The following is a 17,931-nucleotide window of genomic DNA, read 5'->3' as shown; positions in this document are numbered from 1 at the left end:
GGCTAGCAGGTGTCAAGGGAAGCAGGCTTGGGATGCTGAGGGTCTCAGCTGGAGTGTGGTGGCCATGGGAACAGAGAGCAAACGGGGTGCTGTGACGGGAGAACAGGCAAGCCTGGCGATACACTGGATCTCATGCTGTACTTTAAGAGTGCTCTTTTTTAAAAAATGTTTAAAAAAGAGTTTGCCCCTCGTGATCACATTATGATATGCTAATTATGGAAAAATATAAGAAAGGGTAAAAAAGTTGGGGGGGGCAGGCAGAATCCCACCGTCCTGGACAACTATTGATGTATTGGCGTATTTCTTTCTGGTCCTTTTTTCTATACATTTTGTCTTTAAGTAGTTGAAAGCATACCATATATATCAATTTGCATTCTGCATTCTTTGCTTAACAAAATATCATAAGCATTTCCCTATGTGCTTTCAGGCTCACTGTTTCTTTTTATTGTCACAGGAACCCTGTGAGTTGGGCAGGGAGGTTGAGAGAGAACAGGAAACTTGCTCCATGAACTTCAGACTGTGGGGAAGGCTGTAGTCGAAAGGCCTGGGTTCTTCAACACCGAAATTGTAAGGAAGAGAAAGGTCTGCAGAGGGAAGCTGTAGATTAAAATCAACTTAAAAGTCAGTGGGCAAGACTAAAGTATGGTGTCCAGGGACATGCATTTGAGTGATAAAGAAATGCTAGGAAGTGGTTGCTTCAGAAGTCAACTGGGTTTTGGAGTGACTGGCAAAGTATTGTTTCTCGTCATGGGTAGTTACAAGGTGTTAGACTTAAGATAATTCACTAAGCTTATATGGGTTTTGTACAGTTTTCTGTATCTGTTTTATTTTATTAAAAAAAAAAAAGATTAAAAGAAAAAAGAAACTTGCTCCAAGATCCACGTGCAGAGCTAGGAGGAGAAGTCAGGCTCATGGGGTCTCTCTACGGGGTCTCCTGTTGTGCTCACACTTTATGGGCTGTCTGCTCAGCCCTCACCCCCAATCTGCTACTTGCTGGAAAAATTGCAGATTTACAGCTCATTTTGGTTGACTTTCAGGGCCAACCTGAGACAACTTGGGGCGAGAATGGTGATGCTGCTTGGAATCAGGTGGGGGAAGTTCTTAAGGAGATGGGTTAAGTTAGGAGTACAGGTGTCTCAGACAGATATCATCGTGTGTGGTGTGAGGCACGGGTGAGAGCCCCTCAGTCTATTTCTCTCTCTAGTCAGTTCAGAGACACAGAACCAAACACCCAGTCACCGTTTGCATGGTTAGACCTCTTTCAGTTCATTTCCTTAGCCTGACCATTGGATTCGTTCAAACAATGTTTTTATCTTTAATAAGCACTTACTTACCTACACCCACCCCCATATATACCCCCTGCCTCAGCTGCCCTTTTTCTCTGACTCCTTCCCTTGCTCTGGAGAAGCCCAAGGAGGCAGTGCCCAGGAGAGGGGACGGTGGAGGGTCCCTGATGGTCTAAGGACACCTTTCTTCCTGGTGAGACGAACTGGGAGGACCTTTTCTGAATCTGGTCCTTGGAGACCAGTGTTGAAATCAGAACCTAGTTCCCAGCTAGACTCCTGCTCTCTTCTGCCTGAAGTGCCAAGTTTCACAGGAAAGAGGCCAAAGTGTTGATCTGGGATGAGGTGGAGGACGCGGATGGTGACAGGGCACAGAGCTCACGGGCTCTGCCTGCCCAGGAGGATGTGGGAGGCTCCTCTGTTGGAAGTGACTGTCCACAGTCCTTGGTCTCCCCCAGGTAATCGTCATAGAGCCCTTCCACTTAGAGTAAATCAGGGCTTCATCCCACTAAGAAGGAGGGCTCCCTTTCAGATTCTAAGTAGTGCTGTCTGATAGAACTTTCTGCGACGTGAGAAGTGTTCCAAAACACGTGCTGTTCAATACGATGGCCATTAGCCACAGTGGCTGTTGAACACTTGACATGTGGTAGTGGGACCGAGGACCTGCATTTTAAATTTAATTTAATTTTAATTAATTAAAATTAAAATTTTAGCTACATGTGACTAGTGGCGACCTTACTGGACAATATGTTTCTGGAAGAAGTGAGTGTCTGAGAAGGCCGTAGTGTCACATAGAGATCTGTCAGAACTACCCTCCTCTTTCTTATGTGCACATGCGCACGCACAAATAATATCTAGCATGTTTCAGGAAGTCCCTAGATACGCTGTCCCTTTATAAGAAGTCCACTGTTTAAATATTCTTATCTTGACTGAGGCGGAGCTGCCACTGGCCACAAATGTGCCCCATGCACAGCTTCTCTTTGTCCACGCACGATTGGAGATAAGTGGGTAAAACCTCAAGAAAACGTGCCCCTGAGAACTCTGTCCTTGGTAGTCACAGGCCTCAAAATGTGGCATCCCTCTCAGGCGCACCCCTGCCCCTTTGCTTCTCCCCTTTAGTGAGAGAATCTGGTGTCAGTTGACGCCTGGTGTCGGGCTGATGGGTGCACTTGTGTGAATAAGGCCCAGTCACGAGGGTGTTTGGCCCACTCTGGTCGTTTGGATCTTATTTCTTATTCTGGATGAATGATGTGGCCTCACGTGAGAGGGATTCTGGCCTTCTGTAAGAATGTGGGGGTGGGAGGGCAGCTTTTTCTTTCTTGGTTTATATGTGTACATATTTTCGAGCAAGATGCACGGGAGGCGCACTGAAGGGCTTACCAGATGGGCTGCCCTCCTGTCCCCCACTCCCCACGTTCCCCCTGCCCAGCACCTGGGAGCGTGCTGCCTCCGGGCTGCCGAATGAATGAGCTCTCTCTGGCAGAGCGCCCTCTAGGACAGACCCTCTGCTTATCCTCTCTCAACCCCCGCCCTTTTCTCCCCCCACGCCCACCATCTCGACTCCCCCCTCCCCTTCTGTCGAAGGCTCTCTGATGCATGCTTCATTTTCCATCATTAACCTTTTAAATAGCTGTTTCCTAATGTTTCACATCCCAACTATTCCAAATGTCCAGGAAGTATCCCTGCATTGCCATCTCCCCCAACCCTGTGGCATATGTGACGCTGTGGGCCATCTGAGCAGCCCTCCTCAACAGGGGTGTCATTGTGCCCTGGCCCACTCTGTGCAGATGGGGACAGAGCCCCTCTGTGTGGGCCAGGATGGCTTGTGTACTGGTGGCCCCCGGTCTGAATGATGCAAGTAGTGCCACCTTCTGCCCCACGATTCACAACCTGGTGCCTTGCCTGCCTTGTATAAGTCTGTCTTGTCTTTTCTCTCTCTCTCTCCGTCTCTCAAGAGGTAAAACATACATAACATAAAACTTAATATTTTAACCATTTTTAAGAGTATCATTTAGTGGTATTTTGTACATTCACATTGTCGTACAACCATCACCACTGTCCATTTCCAGAACTTGTTCATCAGAACTCTGCCCATTAAATAATAAGTCCCCATTCCCCCCTCTGTCCCTGGAAACCTCTGTTCCACTTTCTGTCTGTTCTGGGTACCTCATAAAAGAGGAATCATACAACACCTGTCCTTCTGTGTCTGGTTTGCTTTACTTAGCATAATGCTTCCAAGGCTCATCCACGTTGTAGCATGTCCGAATTTCATTCCTTCTTGTGGTTGAGTAATATTCCATTGTTCCAAGTATGTATACTACATTTTTTATACACTCATCTGTTGATGAACACTTGGGTTGTTTCCACCTGTGGGCTTTTGTGAATAATGCCACCGTGAACACTGGTGTACAGTTATCTTTTTGAGTCCCTGTTTTCAATCGTTTTTCAATTCTCATGAGTGGAATTACTGGATCATGTGGCAATTCTATGCTTAACTTTTTGAGAAACCACCAAACTGATTTTCACAGTGGCCGAACCATTTCCCATTTCTACTGACAATGTACTTCGTTATTATTTTTAATTCTTAATGTTAGACTACAGAAGTCATGCATGTTTGTTGTAAAAACATCAAAGGATGCAGAGGTGCATGAAGTAAACAGCAAAAGTTCCCCTCTCATGTACCCCTGCCTCTTAGGTGACTGCTGCTCAGTGTCTGGTGCGTATCCAGCTAGACACGTGTGCACACAGACATTTTAACAGAAATGCTATAGCATTCACATGACCTTCCACTGGGTTTCTTCACGTGTTTCCGTGTTGGCACTGAAGGTCTCGGCTGCATGTGGAGACACTCTGTGTTATTTATTGCTTATCGGGCATTGAGAGACAAGTGGGTGGTTTCCCCTTTTTGGCTCTCCCCAACTGCTCTGCATGTACAGTTTTATACATGTGGGCTTACTGTTTAACCAGATCGCAGCCTGTTTGGGGAATGTGAGCCTTGCCTCGCACTGGGAGGCCATCCGGCCCAGAACCACCTTCTCCACCAGCCTCAGCTTTTCCCCAGTTGCTTTCCACTCTCAGTGCAGCTAAACTAAGCTGGGCTGTGAGCTTCATTGTGAAGGAGGGCCACCCACCTGGCCCGAGCTGCAGCTCGGCATGTCCTCCCCTCTGGGAATACCGGGAATCAGCCTCCACCAAGTATCCTAGAGCTGGGTGGAGAGGTGAGCAGTAGGCTGGGGAGAGAGAGAGAGAGAGAGAGAGAGAGAGAGAGAGAGTGTGTGTGTGTGTGCGATGTTGTAGCCATTAGCAGGCGGGGTTGTAGTAGTATGGGGGGAGGTGTGTTCTCCATGGTGGTTTGTGGGGCCCTCAAGGCATACAGTCCCCTCACACACTCGGTAGGACCCAGCTAGGCCTGGCAAAAGGCCACCTGTAAAGCCAGGGACCAGCCTGTCTTTCGCCAGCACCTTTTTCTGCAGAGCCCCAGGCAGCTGGTGGGAGAGTACACAGAGGCCTGGAAAATCCATAAACTGCATAATCAGCCCCCACATCTTGGCCGCTTGACTCTGTTTATTGCTTCCTGTCCCCGAAAGCCCTTTACAAACAGAGCCGCTTTGAGGGGGGTGAGTTGGACCTGGTGGGTGGCCTGTCCTTGCCAGACGTCCCACAGCACTGGAGGGAACAGGCGGCTTCCCTAAACAAGCTGGTCCTTGCTGCTGCTGCCCCCAGCAGAGCCGTGGGAGGGTGGGAAGGGGGTAAGGGGTGTGTCTGAGAGTGTGAGAAGAACCCCCCCAACAAAGGACGGTGATCCCCTAGAGAGCTGTTTGCTTTGTAATTGACAAAGGACAAGAGTCCCATTTCTCCTAATTTCCTCGAAGGCCTCGAGGTTAAGGTCTGATGAGGTGCAGGAGGGAAGCAGAGTAAAATCTTAGCCTATTGACGACCCAACCCCTGCAAGGTGGGACAGGGAGGAGGGAGCCATTCCCTGCAAGGAGGGCCATTCCCTGGGATCTAGGGATGGTCCTGGGTCCAGGGGCTTATGGGGCTTGCTCAGAACCTGTTTTGTTATTGTTTGTACTACATTTTTAAAAACAGATTTCTCCTTGTCGACTGACTTTGCTTCTCTCTTCTCACCTCCCCAACCTTCATCCTCCCTCCCCAGAATTAACTGATTCACTTCACAGCCTTTCCCACCACTACTGGTGGCCGAGATGTGACTCTTTCAGGGACCAGCCGCAGCCCTGAAAAGTTGCCTTTAGGCACAGTGTTGCCGGGATGCTGGGTGCCTGCTAGGACTGTTAATGGTGTTCTTCTCTCATCTAGGAGACACAGGGGCTCCTGTGACACCTGCATGGTTGGAGGAGGGGTGCCTGTTTTGGGAAGGGGGGTGCAGGAAGGCAGCTTTCCCAGAGCTGGGGCTGCCCCCTCCCAGCTGGGGTGCAAGGGGGTCATCCATCTCTCAGCCGTAGGGTTCCCACTGTGGTCCGATGGCCTGAGGCCCTTCCCTCCTCCTTCTTTTCTGCTTTCTTCCTTTGCTTGGCTTCTCTGACTTGTTAGACTTTTGACCACAAAGCCCCGATTGTAACCCCTGTTGGAAGCCCTGTTTGATTTAAAAAGCAGGGGAGACGAGTTGGCCTGCGCACTTTCTCTCTGTCTCTCTGTGGATTTGCTGTGTGTGAGTGGCCGTGGGTTTACCTGCGCTTTTCTGCAGGTGGCCTGTCTAAGCAGACTTCCACATGGGACCAGTGTGTGTCTGAGCCTGTGCTGTTGGTTGTGCAATTCCGAGCCTGCCCCACCCTCCCAGCTCCTTCCTGAAAGTGAAATGCTACAGTCCTTGCTCAAGAACAAAGGCCCCAAGCTCAGCCCTGCATGTTAATGATTTTCAATGCAGCCACTTCCTCTTGCCTGGCCTGACTCACCCTGGATGCTGCCCGGTGTGGCTGCGATACAACTTGAAGAGAGCCCAGACCAGGACAGGGACGCCCTGCTGGGGGTGGCAGCCGAGCCTGGCGAGGTCCCCTCTGGGCCTGGGACTGCTGGGACAGAGGAGGCGCGTGGTGGGACTGGCCACTCAGTTATGAGCTGGGGTGCCCCTGTTTTTTTCCATCTCCCTGGCCTGGCCTGGCCCAGCCACTGCATCCACACCCTCAACGTGGCCACTTCTCCCCTCCTCCAGGATGGCGGCTGGTGGGACCATTGCCAGGCTGATCCTATGTGCCCAGCCCTTCTGCAGTCTGTTTCCCTCCTTGCCCCATGCAAAGATACAGCTTCATTATTGTAAGTGGGGTGACAGTGTGGTGAGTGGTCGGGGATTTGGGGTAGAATCCCAACCTGGCCACTTACTGACTGTGAGACCTCGGGCAAATTATTTAACTCCTCTGTGCTTCAATTTCCTCATCTGCAAAATGAGGTTCCTACCTTATAAGATTGTTGTGAGGATTCCATGTATACAAGGTGCAGCCTAAAGCCTGGCTGAATGGAAAGGGCTCGTGGACTTTCCCCCAGCATTTTAAACTGTTAAGTACTGTGCAGATGTAAAGCACCATCATTTCGAGCAGTCAGCGTGCTCAGAATGAGAAGATGATCTATTTTGGGGTTCCTAAATGACTAGGATCAGCAGATCTTGGTTACAATTCACAGATGTTTCCCACTGTGGAAGTTGGGTTTACATTCTTTTCTGTGCATCCTTTTTCCCCTTTGGTTTAATTTTGTGCACATACCATATGCAAAGGTGGAATGAATCTGAATTTGCCCTGTGTCCGTGCTGTGGGTCTGATAATCCCACAACTCCACTGTCAAGGATTCGTAGACCTTGAAGGACGAGTTATTCATATGTTTGCCACCAGCAAGCAATGTGTGAGCACTAGCCGAATGCAACATATGTTAATGCAGATCATCAAAGGGGCCAAGGGACTGAGAAATGTCTAGCCGCTTCTGAAAGGTTCCAACAACTGCTGGGTGTTCCTTGTGCTGCCTCCACACATGCCTTAAGTCTGGATAACCTTGCAGCTCATGCCCATTCTGTGCTGGAGGAAGGGAGTGCACCATCCGTGCCTCCCAGGCTGACTCCTTCCCTGTGAGACAGAGTGGGTGCAAGTTTGGGCTTGTGTGGTGATTTGGTAGTGCCTTTGTTTGATGACTGTTGACTAAACCCAGGTGTGTGGACCCAATGTTTACAGAATCCTGATTGGCTCAGGGCTGGGGCTGGAATGAAGAAAATAAATGTTCAGGGGATGGGGGAGGGAGCATGGATAATCCAAAAGCCATTTGTTTAGGGCCTGGAGCCAGAGAGAAGGTATTTTTGCAGATTTCCCTAAATCAACCAGAGAGGAACTCTTTGCAATGAGTGTCAAACAGGCCATGAAGCTAGGTTCGTACACCTGTGGGCCATATGGGGACTCAGAGCAAGCATCGAAGACATCTGGGGTGAAAGTTTTGGAGATCATTTAGTTCTCCCTGTCCATTTTCCAGATGGGAACCCAAAGCCCAGGAGGTAAAATGACTTGCCTAAAGTGACTTGGCTAGTTAGTGATGGAGCTAAAACCAGCATCCAGGTCTCCAAACTGCATCACCTTGTAATACAGTAGTCCTCACAGTTTCCCATGCATCAGAATGACCTGAGGAGCTTCTTAAATGCAAATTCCCAGGTCACACCCACAGAGATTCTGCTTTAATAGTGGGGTGGAGAATCTGTGTTCTTAGCAAACACTTCAGGGGAGTCCGATGGCGGTGGCTTCCACCTTCCCCTGAGATACACTGCTATAGCACAAAGAGCATTTGCTCCTTAGACTGAGGACAAAGTGCATTTGCATTTCCTGAAGCCACATCATCTGTGGGGGGAACAGGCAGAGATGCAAACAGTGCAAGAGATGAGTGCACGAGGGGTTAAACCCAGGTGTTACACCCACACTTGTGCTCTGCCCTGTAAGGCCATGCAGTTTGGATGCGGCAGTCCTGGACAACCTCTAGGTCACACATGACTCAATATCCCTATCTGTAAAATTGCTGTGATAATGGTAGAAGGTAAGAATCTACAGCACTAGGCTGTTGTGAGGATTAAATGACATGATTCAGGAGGAACACTTTGCCTAGCACTCAGTAAATGACAGTTTCTCTGATTATGTATAACTGCCAGGGGTGGGTGAGGGCAGGTTTCTGCTTAATGTCTTTATGTAGTGGACTTCTGCTGAGCGTTTCATTTGAGGAAAGGGGTTCCGGTTCTGTATCTAAAGAAAGTGTACAGGTCCTTCCAGCCCTGGGGAACTGGGATGCAGCCACGTCCTACAGAGGTGTCATCCTGGTTTGTATCTAGAACAGTGGTGCCTTTCTCTGGCCCTGTCCCCATCTGCCTCCCCCACCCAGATCCTTGCATACCTGGAAGATTTCAGTGATCAGACCAAACACAGACTATTTTTCTCCATTTTCTAGAAGTAGAGACTGAGGCCGCCAGGAGGTAAAGGAGGCTGGTTATGGGACCTCTAGGAGCTCCTGCCCCTGCTCCTGCACTCCTGGCTGTTAGATTTGAGGCCTAGGGCTACCGGAATTAGAGGTCTGAGGTCCTTCCCTGCACTCCCTTCCAGGAGCTGGGCCTGCAGGCAACGAGAAATACCACATGGCCAGGATGTGCCACTTCCTGGTTCTGGCCAGTTTTGCTGCAAGTCAGGTCAACCTCACCTCACCAGTGCTGTAATAACCATTCCAGGTACAGATGGGGGAAAGAGAGAAAGGGGGCTCTCGGGCTCCATCTGGCCCTGCCATCAGCCTAGTGAAGGCAGTGGCTCGCAGGGTGGGCTGTTGGGGGATGAGGGTGCTCTTAGTGTGCATTGCATGTGTGTGTGTAGGGGAGTGTGACTGTACTTTTAAAAACACAGCTTCAGAGTTGGGTGAAGAGAGGAGTGGATTGAGTGCTGGGATGGATGAGAAGGTTCAAGAAAATTCCTAAAGAGAGTATTTGTGTCCTGTGGCTGTGCAGGCCTGGGACGAGCATATGGTGCGAGGGAACGGGTGTGAGTGAGCTGGTGTGTGTAAGCAGCCAGCGGGAGCCTTTCAGCACATGCAGGCATATGAGCATGCTGGTGAGTGTGCGCCTGCACAGGGAGACAGCACTGGCTGCGAGTCGCACAGTCTGGATTCAAATCCCAGCCCTGCAGCCGCTGAGCTCTGTGGCCTTTGGTAACATCCACCATCTGGAAGTGAGATCATGAGGGTTCTCCCGCCTTCTTAATCGTGGTGACTCCAGAGTGCGTGTGTGGGCATGTGGGTGTGTGGATGAGTGAAGGCATCAGGTGGGGAGGGGACACCTGGCAGCTGGCCCTTGGGCACCCCTGGCTGCATAGAGCTTCTGCTGGTGTAGGCCAGGAGGAGGGAGCAGCCTGTGGTTTGGGGAGTAGCTGGCCTGGCAGTAAGTAGCTCTAAACAATCCCATCTGCTGTTCAGGCTGGGCCCCTCTCACTCTGGGTGGAATTTCTGATGGTGTCCCGGCTGCTGCCTGAGGGGGGTGGCCCTCCCAGCTGCAGCTGCTGCCTGCTCTTTTGAAGCTCAGCCATGGGCCTCCCCCTGCCCCCTTTGCCTCTGTTCCCCCGCCCTGGGCCTGCATTCTTCAGCTGCCAGAGGAGGCATTTCTGTGAGGGCCACTCTGCCTGTGTTCCTGCTGCCCAAGGCCCGTGGAGCTCCTCCCCGAAAGGCAGGCCCCAGTCGAGCCATCTCCTTTTCCCTGAGTAGGAGTGGGAGGCCTGGCCCCAGCTAATATTCTAGTCACTTCTCCCCGTGGAAGCTTAGCAGGGGTGCAGGGCATGGGCAGAAAAGGGCAGAGGGGCTCCCTTGCAGCCTGATGTGCTGGAAGCCCCTGAGGGGAAGCCTTGGGGCTGCACACTCTCCTCCTTCAGGACTAGAGTCAAGATCGTATCCCCAGGCCTGACTCCTGGGCCAGCCTCCAGCCGTAACTCCTGAGAACTCTGCGGCCTTGGGGAGTGAATGGCCCATGACAGTCTCAGTAACAGATACCCCTGACTGACAGCATTGAGGGTGGGGTGCGGTGTGAGCCCACCATGGTGAATTCCCCTCAGGAACCCCATCTGGGAAGGTATAGGTATTGCGTTTTACAGATAAGGAAACTGGCTCAGAGAAATCCCACTTGCCCACTAAGCTGCAGGATCAGGATAAAAGCTGAGGTCTGTCCCACCTAAAGCCCTGCTCTTAATCTCTCTCCTATGGCCTCTTACCCCAGACTCAGCACCAGTAAACACTAATGTGTGGTTTCCCCTCCATGAGGATTTCCCCTCCACGTGCCGCAGCGAGCCCTCTGCACCATGGTCCTGCCTCTGAAACACCTGTGGTGTGGTCCATCATCTTGCCCACTGCACCCTCATTCCTCCCCTGCACCCAGGAGGTGGTGGGTCCCTGACCAGGGTTGGAGGGTGCACCGCTGGGGGTGTACCACCTGGTTCCCACTGAGGCAGGACTGGAGAAAGCCCGTTGGAGTGCAGCAGGAAGGGCTGGGCTGAGAATCTAAGGATTGCAAAGGTTTTAAAGCCCTGGAGTCTTTGTGGTGTGCGTTCTTCTTAAGATTTTTTCTGTCGTCATTTTTCAAAATTTTGCTTTTTTTTTAAATTAGAGAGACAGTATAAGGTGGAGGTTAAGAAGAACATGGACTCTGTGGCTAGATTGTTGGATTCAAATTCTGGCTCTGCCACTGACTGTGTGACCCTGTGTGAGTTATTTAACCTCTCTGAGCCTTAGTTTCTTTACTTGTAAAATAGATGCAATAGTTGCTTTACTGTGGGGTTCGATGAGAGAATATCTGCCAAGTGCTTAGAAAGAGTATGGCATGTAGCAAATGCTCGTAGATATTTGATATAATTATTATTAAAAAGTAACTCATGGGGCCAAGCCTGTGGTGCACTCGGGAGAGTGCGGCGCTGGGAGCACGGTGACGCTCCCGCTGCGGGTTCAGATCCTATATAGGAATGGCCGGTGCACTCACTGGCTGAGTGCCGGTCACGAAAAATACACACAAAAAAAGTAACTCATGTCCACGGTAGATAATACACATATGCAAAAAGAACCTAAAAGTCATTGGCGATACTATCACCTTCATGTTCTTTATAAGTTATGTGTTTTTTATTTTTAAATTAATAAATGGACATGAATTAAAATTTAAAACGGATACAAGGATTTACAGGCGAAAGTTTCCCTGGTCTGTCTCTATCGCTTATGTCCCAATTCTTCCTAGAGGAAACCTATATATCAGTTTCTTGTGAATCCTTTCAGAGAACTCTCTCTGACACACACACACACACACACACACACACACACACACACACACACATCCACTATGGTATAGTGACTGTCTTCACTGTTTTGTGCCTTACGTGTTCCTGTACGTCTTGGACATAAAGAGACATATTGAATTGCCTCGTTTTTGTTTACTGTTGAATATATAATACATATATATTTTATGGTACATATATATGATATGTAATATGATATATATTATATATGTATATTATGCGGTGTGTGTGTGTAAGAAGAGGATGATAATGTACCATTATTTCACCAGCCTATTGGTGGACATTTAGAGTGTTTCAAATCTTCTGCTGTTACATTATTGCAAGGAACACCTTATGCACATATTGGGCACATGTGCAAACATGTCTGTAGGTAAATTCCATAGAAGTGAAATTCATGGATCAGTGGGCAGGTGTGAAGTGTGTGTTAGTGTGAGGGGACTCTCCTCTGCCCATCCTGAGAACCCTTCCTTAATCTTGGGTTTCCTTGGCCTGGATTCCCTGGGCATGCTCAGGTCCTGTGGGGTGTTGACTGCCCACCTGTCCCAGGGGCCTAAGATGTCTCCTGCCATTGTCCAGGCTTCAGAGCTGGCCCCAGACCATGCAGTCCCAGCCTGTGGAGGGGACTTCAGTCTCACCACCTGCAGGAGAGGCCCAGGGAGGGGCAGCTGACCCCTCTTTCCCAAGAAGCTGGGCCTGGGCCAGTATGAGCTCATGCCTGGAGGCAGCCCAGCTTCTCTGGCCCTGCACCTGAGCTGCTGGGGGCCCTCTGCTTCCACTGCTCCCAGTCTGGCCCATTTCACTTGGTTCCAGGTATGCATACATTCCTGTCAGTGCAGCAGGGCTCCCCAGAGCTGTGGCACCTGGGGGGGGCGAGGGGCAGTGGAGAGATGTACCCCTCTGTCCACGAGGTTTGGTCTTCTCCCAGGCGCCTGGGTTGAGTGTCTTGGCTAAGCTGGAAGCGTTTGTTGATGGAGAGAGGGATTGTTGTGGAAATAGTCCCCAACCAGCTCAGGTGGTGGTGAAAAACAGTTGGTTGCTCAGGCAACTTGACAACTTTGGCAGGGTGGGGGAAAGTTTTCTGCGAGAAGCTGCCGCGGTTCTGTTTTTCCTTCTGGGTGAGGCTCTACCTGCAGGCTCCCCTCTTTTGCTTCCTGGACATGAGCACCAGACCTTGCAGCTCTGGAGGCACCCAGGCACCCCTAGCTTCCCCAGCCTCTCCAGGGGCAATTCCACACCTTTAGGATTCAATTCAACTCACAGGTACTGAGTTCTTGCTGTGTGTCCAGCTCTGTGCTTGGCTCCAGGGAACACGGAATAGGGGGTTAAGCCTGATGGTTGTAGAGTGTTGAATCTGGAATCAGACCTCCCAGGTTCAAGTTTCAGCTTGACCACTCAGCTGTGTGACCTTGAACAAGTTACTTGACTCTCCTGTGCCTCATTTTTCTATCTATAAAGTGGACATAGCAGTAGTAATATGTACCTCCTAGGGCTTCAGAGAGGATGAAAGAGCTCACATGCACACAGCACTTGCAATAGTGGCTGGCATATAGGAAGCAGGCAGTACGTGTTAGCTATTGTCATTATCACTGTCATTACCATTGTCTTTCCAAGATGAACCAAACCAGTGACATGTTACTCATGCCTGAGGCACTTCATCTTGGAGCTTTTCAGCTGGAAGGCAGAGTTGCCTTCTTGATAGTGCCTTTTACGGCAGCCAAGCCTGATATTTAGGCCTCAAGAGCAGAGATGAATGATGGTGTCCTTAGGATTGAGAGTCCAGGGCCAATTCATCCATGGAAGAGGGACAGTAACCTCCTTTGAAATCTCTTGCCCAAGTCCCTGCCTCATATCTCCCTTTGGCTACAGACCTGTCCACAAGTGTTGAGGCAGGAGAGAGAAAAATTAGGAAAGAAAAGGTATTTTTTTCTCTTCTTTTTTCTTCTTCAGACTTTCTAAAGATTAAAAAAAAGTATGTATGTATTTTTTTTTTTCTTAAATTCTCATCTTGAGAGATAAATATTTACTTACTTATAGGAATGCCCTAGCCTTACAGATCTGACCAAATAACAGGGGTGGTCAAGGCGTTGTGCAGTGCACAGCCTGCACTGCTGCGCGTGCCTGCCAGCCTCTCACCCCTGCCAGCAGTCCCGCTGGGTGGGCGTGGAAGCTATGTGTCCCGCTTCTCTGGGTGATAGAAGGGCTTCTCATAGCTCTTCTTCCTGGCAAAGAGCTCTGGGAGTCCTTTTATCTAATCCTTGTGTTTTACAGATGCAGAAGAGAGGAGTGGCCCAGAGAGGTTAGGAGCCAATCCAAGGTCACACAGCAGGACATGACAGAAAGTCCTGTCTTTCTTTCTGCTCCTCCTCCTCCTCTCTGGTCCAGCCTGGCTCTTTTCTCCAATGGCTGTGCCTCAGGGTCCCCCCTGCGCTTCCTGGCTGCCCGGGGGATGGGCACAGGTGTGGCTGCTTAGCAGCTCTGGGGCCCTCGGGAATGAGGCTGGCTTTGTTGCAGCCCCAGCTGCTGTGGCCATTTGGGTCGTGTTTCCATTAAGCCGTTTCCGCGCCTTGGGCAGAAGCAGGAGGCTCAGCATTTAAAGGTCACCCGGCTTTTGAAGCTGCAGCGACATTAATAGCTTGAGAAGAAAACAAGCCTGTGCAGGGGCAGAAGGACAAGGCGTCTCTGTCAGGGCTGCCCCCTCCTCCTCCCTGCTGGGTGCGCACGCGTGCACACACACACGCACATGCACACGCACGCTCACTCACAGACCCTGACAGCCTCTCTCTGTCTCTTGTTCCCCCCACCGTTTTGGGGCCTCTTCAGCTTAGAAGCCAAGAAACTCGGCAGACTTCCCTGCACTCCACCCCTATTACATCTGAGGTGACAACTGGCCCAGGGGGCAGCTGCCCCTGCCGCAGCCTCTCCATTAACACTGCCATTACCCACTTGAGGTTTCCCCAGGCCTTAGCCATGGTTACACAAGCCTCCCAGGGGTCATATGACCTCATTCTGGCCTGCTGGCTTTTGCAGCCTGGATTCCTGATGAGATCAAATAAGCCTGGGCCTAGTCTTTCCATACGGGAAACGGAGGGCTGGCAGCAGGATGTACCTTGCGTGCCAATTTTAATCACTCGGTAGTGGCTTGCCCAGAGTGCCACTGGGTGCAAAGGGTTCTTAGGCCCTTTGGGCTCTGTAGGACAGGAATACTTGGATGAATTAGTGACGTCTGCCAAGGACAAGGAGAGAAAGTAGTGGCACGTGTGCTGCTTATTTCCCACCTTGGGACTAAATGATTTTGTAACTCTGCAGTTCTTGGGTTTAAGACCCCTGGGGCAACTGGGTGGTTCTTTGCCCTTTTAGTCAGTCTTGGGAAGGGGGACACATTCTTGGGTTCTGGGAGAAGCTGCTTTGTGTGCCCTTTCCCTGGGAACAGCCGGGGCCTGAACCCTGGGACACCACCTAGCGGCCTGGCCTGGCAGTGCCACCCTCTGCAGGCAGGGATCACAGGGATCACAGATGGATCACAAAATCTGGGGTCCACTCTGAAGAGGAGGGAGCCTGGGGAGCACAGGACAGAGCTGGTCTGGGGTAGTCCCACCTGCCTTCCAGAAGAGTGACCTCTCAAAGGGGTAGGAAAGTGTCCTGGTCCACCTGCAGGCAGAATGGAAGGTCAAGTCAGATCTGGGAGGGGGTTGACCTCCTGTCCCCCTGGAGCTGAGGTTGGCTTGGAAAGGGGACCAGCCTGCTATCGGCCTTGTATGCCAGAGAGGAGGTCTTCAGGTCAGGCTGCAGAAGGCTCATGGGACCTTAGCCGTGCCACTGTACTGCCTTGGCCTCAGTCACTTCGTCTGTGAAGTGGGATAATAATGCACGTCCCTCTATACCTGTAGGTTTGCTGTGAAGAGTAAAGGAGAGTGTAGAGGAGAAAGGGCTTTGGAAACTGAAAAGCCCCTCCTTCCCACCATTGCTATGAGCTGGAGGAGGAAGGGAAGGGAAGAAAACCCGTAGTATTGTGCTCCTCTATCCACTTAACAAGTATCTTTAGACAGTGCTGGGCACTGTTTTAGGCACTGGGGATACCACAGTGAATACAACAAAAACCTTGCCCTCATGGGGCTGACATTCTGGTGGAGAAGCTAGTCAGTGACAATTAAATATATAATCTCTGAGGTGGGCTGTTTTATGAGGAGGACGAAGCAGGGTAAAGTCTTGGGGAACACTGGGAGATGGGGTGGGTGGGGTTGCCTCTCTGATAAGGTGGTAAGGGAGGTAGGGAGCCCTGTAGACATGTGGGGGAGAACATGGTCAATGGTGGTGGCAGCAGGTGCAGAGGCTGTGGATGGAAGCATGCTTGGCTTGGTGGACTGGCAAGATCCAGGGTGGCCGGAGAGAGTGATGGTCTGTGTGTGTGTGTGTCTGTGTGTGGGTGTCTGTGTGTGCACGTGTCTGTGTGCGTGCACATGCACATTTGATCACAAGGTCAAAGAGGTGGCACAGCAGGACTGTGTGGGGCCTGGTGGGCCACAGTAAAGGTCTGGGTTATGTTCTGAGGACATAGGAGCCATTGGGGGGGGTTGGAGCAGAGGAATGGCATAACCACCCTGATGAGTAGTCTACAAGTAGGCAGCGGGGAGGCAGGATGGGCAGAGGTGGTAGCAGTGGAGCTGGTGAGGAGTGGACAAATTCTGAAGTCAGTTTGAAGACAGAGAAGACAGGATTTGCTGTGGGTTGAATGTAGGGGATAAGAAAATGAGAGCACTCAAAGAATACTCCAAAGTTTTCGCCGTGAACCACTTGGAGTTGCCATTAACAGAGATGGAGAAGGCAGGGAGGGGCAGGTTGGGGTTGAAGGGAGTCACCAGGTTGGATTGCTATTGGACACCCAAGTGGAGGCAGCAGGAGCAGGTAGACTGTGCGAGTGTGGAGTTGAGGGGATGTTCACAGGCGAGGTCAGAGCACGTGGGAACATGGGAGTCATGTTCAGTATGCAGATAGCATGTAAAGCCATGGACCTGGATGGTCGCTCAGGGAGTGAGTGCCCCAGCCACACCAACCTCCCCCACTGGGTGCTTACAACGCTCAGGGGCACCTGCATAACTTCCATCATGACACTGCTTCCAGGTAGGTGTTATCCCTATTTTTACAAAGAGGAAGCTGAGGTTCAGAAAAGTGAAATAATGTTTCCAAGTCACACAGGCTTAGGTCAGAACGTGAACCCAGGACTATGGCTCCTGGGCTCTCACTTCCCCCCACAGACCCTACTCTGGCCCTGATGGACAGGCCCTCCTGAGGCAGGAAGTCGACTGGAATGACCTTGAGCAAGTCCAGATGAACCACACTGGGACAGCTTGCCCACCTCCCTGGGCCAGGTGGGGAGTGACTCAGCCTCTGCTGGGTGCTCCCACGAGGAGTGGAGGTTGGCCGTTTGCCACCCCCTGTCAGGCCTGTATTCCCTTTCTGGGGAGGTCGGGGCCCAATCTGGGCCTGGCTCCCTGGGACCTGGGGGAGGACAGGTGTGAGGTTTCTGCTTCCTGGTCCCCAAGTCACCCACAACTGTGAGTTCAGGAGAGCCTTTGAGTCAGCCTCTTCTGAGAGGTGGAACGGGCACAGCGGGTTTGATTCACTTCCTTTTACAGAAGACGGTCAGGGGTTACCTCCCTCTGTTTCCCTGCCAGCGCTCAGCAGCTGGGGTTCAGAGAGGTTGGTGTGGTTTTCTGAAAGTCACAGAGCCAGTTCTGGGGCAAAGCCAACAGACCTCCCCCCATGCTATCTGGGTCATGTTTCCTCTGCTGGAATGTCCTCCAGGCCGTGCCCAGTCTCCTGAGCCTGGGGCACACGTGACTGCATTTCTCAGGCTCCTTGGCTCTTAGCCCTGCAAGCCTTACCTGGCATTTTTGGCTCTGAGGAAGTGGGTTCCTAATTCTGGCCTCTCTACATACTGGCAGCGTGACTTTGAACAAGTTACCTAGCTTCTCTGAACTGGATTCCACAGCTATAAAGTGGAGACAATCACACATATCTTGTGGAATTGTTATAAAGATTAAATGTGAAAGTGCCTGGCACAAGCCCGTAAACCCAGGTGGCCTGTGTACCTTCATTCTTTCATATGTTTTAAGGTGCTTTTCAATTGAGCAGTGCTGGTTTCAAAAGGGAGCCTGGCATGGATGACCCCGACCCTGAGAACAGCCCTCATTTCTGCTCCCAGCCTTGCCAGCCACACCTCAGTCCTGGCCTCAGCCTCTGCCCTTGAGCTTAGCAAGGGTGAGAGGGGGACAGTTCTCTGAGAACTGGGGGCCCTCACAGCTGATTATAGGCAGCCTGGCTTTAGGGGGTCCCTGAGTCCTTGCAGAGTGCTGTGGAAATGGTAT

At 51.1% G+C, this 17,931-nt stretch overlaps 1 protein-coding gene across 2 annotated transcripts in view; it reads left to right on the top strand.

Moving 5' to 3' along the window:
- CUEDC1 (CUE domain containing 1) overlaps positions 1 to 17,931 on the top strand; it is a 76,060-nt gene that overhangs the window by 34,169 nt on the left and 23,960 nt on the right. The window contains exon 1 of one of the 2 annotated variants that reach the window (XM_063109650.1): positions 8,899 to 8,979. The exons of the other annotated variant lie outside the window; for it this stretch is intronic. The gene's annotated coding sequence lies outside the window, so the exon portion shown is untranslated. Of the gene's footprint in view, positions 1 to 8,898; positions 8,980 to 17,931 lie in introns of those variants that run through there. 2 annotated transcript variants of the gene reach the window in all.

The sequence above is a fragment of the Cynocephalus volans genome, chromosome 10 (assembly GCF_027409185.1).
Source record: "Cynocephalus volans isolate mCynVol1 chromosome 10, mCynVol1.pri, whole genome shotgun sequence".
Lineage (NCBI taxonomy): Eukaryota > Metazoa > Chordata > Mammalia > Dermoptera > Cynocephalidae > Cynocephalus > Cynocephalus volans.
Note: the sequence above shows the minus strand (reverse complement) of the source record. Positions and strands in the feature narration are given on the sequence as shown.